Source organism: Medicago truncatula, chromosome 4, assembly GCF_003473485.1.
Source record: "Medicago truncatula cultivar Jemalong A17 chromosome 4, MtrunA17r5.0-ANR, whole genome shotgun sequence".
Lineage (NCBI taxonomy): Eukaryota > Viridiplantae > Streptophyta > Magnoliopsida > Fabales > Fabaceae > Medicago > Medicago truncatula.
Genome location: NC_053045.1, coordinates 44,532,914 through 44,537,353, shown reverse-complemented (window position 1 = coordinate 44,537,353; position 4,440 = coordinate 44,532,914). Strand labels below are relative to the sequence as shown.

General features: G+C 31.1%; 1 pseudogene; it reads left to right on the top strand.

Annotated features, from left to right (window-relative positions):
- Positions 1-2,545: 2,545 nt before the first annotated feature.
- Positions 2,546-4,074, top strand: LOC11444519 (putative F-box/FBD/LRR-repeat protein At1g78760; annotated as a pseudogene).
- The last annotated feature ends 366 nt before the right edge of the window (positions 4,075-4,440 follow it).

Here is a 4,440-nt window from a genome sequence, read left to right as displayed (position 1 = left end):
TGCGAGTTTGTGGGCAAATATCTAGATGCTTGTATTTTATTTATTCATTGGATTGTATGTGAATGTGATAAGGTAATATTGATAGCTAAATTTTATAGGTTGTAGTCTTTTGAATGCATGTTTTAAATTTAATGTTGAGTGCACAAAATTGATTGAATGTCAATGCAAATAAAAATGAATGAGTCTATTGTCTTGTATTATTTTCACTGAATTTATTTTTAACAAAACTATACCATTCATACTTAAATTTCTAAGGTAAATATCATTGACACATCAAGTTATTAAATTTTGGCTAAAATATGCAAATGATCCTTGCATATATGGTTTGGTTGGGTTTTGATCCCTGCAATTTTATTTTTTTTTGAAATATTCCCTTACGATTTTTTTTTTTTGTTTTTTATTAAAAAAGTCATTGGCCTCATTTCATTGTTGATATGGCACAATTGGTTCCATGTATCATTTGATGACCGTACATAATTTGTACATGTGGCATTACGTAAATTTTAATATAACATTTTATAAATCAATTATTAAAACTTAAAAGGATTTTCGAAAGGACAAACTTACATGTAGTTATATATGTGCAGTTTTTGTTGTTCCTCCCAAAAAAAATAGTTTTTGTTTTTATTTATTTTAAAAAGTGCACACAAAATTGTTTTTTAGAAATAAAACTACCTCAAAAAAGTGTTCCTCATACGTAAATAATGTATGTTCGGTTTCTCTTTTCTCATATCTTATTTTAACTGTGCGATAATATTTTATTACTCTAGTACCTAAGATACCGCGAGTCTACTTCCTTACTCTCGATAATCTTCCTCCAAAACCAAAAAAGTTGGCCATGCATTTCATCGGTTGAATAAACGCATTGGCAAAACAAAAAGAATTGATATCAAAGGAATTTCTCTTACATTTTCTGAATGATTTTGGCCACAATGGAGCAGCCATATGTTGAATTTCAGTCATTTGACTAATATATAAACATAATAACAAAAAAAAAAAATGCACACATTGGCAACCCTAAGGGCAAGTTCACCACGTTAAGAAATATTTGTAAAGAAATTAAAGTTCAAAAACTTCAAATATACCTTCTTTTTATTTAGTGCCGCACAAGATGCATGCAGAATCTCATAGGTAAATTGGGTTTAAACTTATAACGCATATCCTTTTAAGTCATTGTAGATATGCAGAATCTCATAGGTAAATTGGGTTTAATCTCATAGGTAAATTGTGATCGTGCAGGGCAGTGTCGTAACAACATGCATGATTGTGCACCCTTCCTGCAGCTATTCAACCTAAGTCTAGACTCTATTTTATTAAAATTCATTTTTTAATCTACTCTCATCATTGTTTAATCTAAGAACAAAAATCAAACAAAGGACCCAAAGGTGAATTTTTATATTATTATATTATCATATCTCAAATATCAAATGAAGGATCGAAAGGTGAAGTTTAATTTTAGATTAAATGAGATTAGACAAGATAAACAAAACATGAGAATAGTTTTGTGAATCATGGGATAATAAGGACGCACTTAAAAGGATCTCAATGATAATCAACCATGAGAATATACTTGATTATTATTGAGATACGTTTAAATATTCTGAAATAAAACATAAAATACCAAAGAACACATTGTCCTTAGAATTGAATTTAGCATAAAATAGAAAAATAGATAAGAAATGTATAGAATTTGACATTCTGATGAAAACAACAATCCCATAACGCTATTTAAATCTGAATTTTCAACCAAACAAACATTACTCTCAAAAACTTATTTCTTTTCAGCTAATCAAAATTAAAAATTAGATTGGTAATTACTTCAACTCCTTGTGCATCAATATTTTTACTACTCGATAGAACCGTGCATTTGCGGACTCGTGTCACCTACAATGTTGGTCTATCTTAAACATTTGGAGTTAAAATTAACGAAACGGGACCAATTTGAGTGACGGAGACATTTTTTAGGGACCATAACATTTTAGAAATTATGAGTCCAAAATGAAAACAAAAAATTAGTTAGGGGTACTAAATGACTGATTAATCTTTTCTTTTCCTTCACTCAATTGAGTTTTTATTTTTTATTTTTTTTATCAACTACTATCAAATAAGAAATTATTGGGCTAAAAAGATAAAAGCCTATTATTACACCCAAACCCTAATCTAATCTAATGATGCATAAATACCACTAAACATTTGAGAAATGGTGGTTGTTGCCGCAAGACAGTGATATCATTTTGTTTTTCTTCATCTCTCAATTGATATCATTTGACTTCCGGTTATTGTTGTAAAAAAAAAAGTTTCACAGAAGCACCATAAATATTTCCTGGAACCCTAGAAATGATGGAACATATTTCCATCCTTTTTGATTGAGTCTTTTCCGTTTCAAATTTCAATCCACAGCAAAATCACCACTCAACAACAAGGTATTTATGGTTCACATTTTTTATTATAATTGAAATTAGCTCTCTTTACAATTATTCATTTGTTTTTGTTTCGGAGTATTACACTATATAACTCTTTTTTTTTCCAATGATTCACAAAGGAAATAAGCAATATGTCTTATATTCCCAAAGAGAGAATGATTCTTCTAAGTATGAAGAGAAGAAGGATCTACGAGGTTAAAAATGATAAAAAGGCTGAACATAGAGAAATTGAAGACAGGCTAAGTAGTTTACCTGATGGCGTTCTCCTTCACATTTTGTCATTTTTGGACGCCACATATGCCGATCAAACTTGTGTTTTGTCCACAAGGTGGAAGTATCTTTGGAAACTTATTCCAACTCTTAATTTGCATTCTGAAAGATTTTATACTGTTAAGCAATTTTCTAAATTTGCGTCTAAGATTTTGACTCTTCGTCTTCGTAAAAAGTCAGCTGCATTGGATGCCCTTGATTTTGACTGTAGAGGTAATATTGAGCCTCGAATCCTTAAAAAGATTTTGAATTATGTTTCCTCAGATAATACCCACCTCCAGAAGTTAGAAATCTATGGCTATGGGGGGATTCTAGTCTCATTATGAGATGCGTTTCTTCATGCCAGGCTCTTACATCTCTTAAACTTGGTCCTATTAAATTTTCTAGAACAATCTTTCCAAAATCTTTGAATTTGCCAGCATTGACCAGCTTAAATTTAAACACATTTATGTTTTGTGGTGGCGATGACAATTGTGTTGAACCCTCTTCCGCCTTTACCAAGTTGAATAGTTTGGTCATTGATAGATGTGCAATTAGGGATGCACAAACCCTCAGGATATCAAGCGAGACACTAGTAAATTTAGCTATGCATGAAAGTTCATATGACTTTGACAAAATTCAGTTATTTACTCAGAGTCTTTGTACCTTTACTTATACCGGTCATCCTGATCAGAGAATATGTGGGAGTGGTCTTTCTTCTGTTAAACTAGTAAATATTGCTGCAGAAATATATTTTTGTTGGGAAAAGCCTGCTATGCTTCTACTCAGTTGGCTGCAAGATCTTGCCGATGTAAAATCATTGACAGTTTCTTCAACTACTCTTCAGGTACTTTGTCATGTTTTCAGGTTTTTTATTTTACTTTCTTCTTATTAAGATTCTTTATTTTATGTCTAAATTTTGTTAAAAATTAATTGACTTGCCTAAATGATCCTAATTCATCCTCATTCCTTGTTGCTTAGATTCTCTCCTTAATTCCTGATTTATTAGAGGTTAAGCTCCCTTCTTTGTGCAACTTAAAGTCTATAGAAATAAAATTGGAACCGCTTGCAGACAATACGCCTTCAAATACAAAGCAATACAACTCATGTCATAGTGTTGACGTACTTTCACATGAAATATATTGATCACGTGCTCTTGATGGCGAATTACTATTTTTTACAAAATGTTTGATAGTCAAATGCAACTGTCAGTTTTTTGAATCTTTCATGTTCTGTTTTTGTTTGTTTGCTTTTTTATACCTCTGGTTAACTTTTTTTTTTTATTTCATTTGAATGATTTCACGGTGAAAATTGATAATTTTATGTTTTTGGAATTTAGGATGATAGATCATCAAATGAAGATAAGGTGGAGAATTGCCAACCTAACGTAGCAACTGCTTGAAGATAAGCTCATGTTAAGGTTCAAGAATGAGCATGTTTCTTACAATGCGTTACAAAACAAATGTGGTGGAAGACTTATTGGGTTGGAAGAAGACTATGGTGAATTGTATTATTCCTAGAAATCTGATGTCTGAAGATGAAGGGATTGTGCTTGAGATGGAAGCATCTAAAACTAACAATCTTGGGAAAAAGAAAGCAAGTGTTTAAGCTGCAGGAGACTACGATGATCTATCTCATTCCTTACTGTGTGTAACTTTAAGTCATTAGATGTAAATCAAATACAAAATTCTGCAAAGTTACCAAAAACATTTAAATCAGGTTTTCAATTACCTTCGATTACAGGTTTGTGGATTTCTTGCATCAAAAC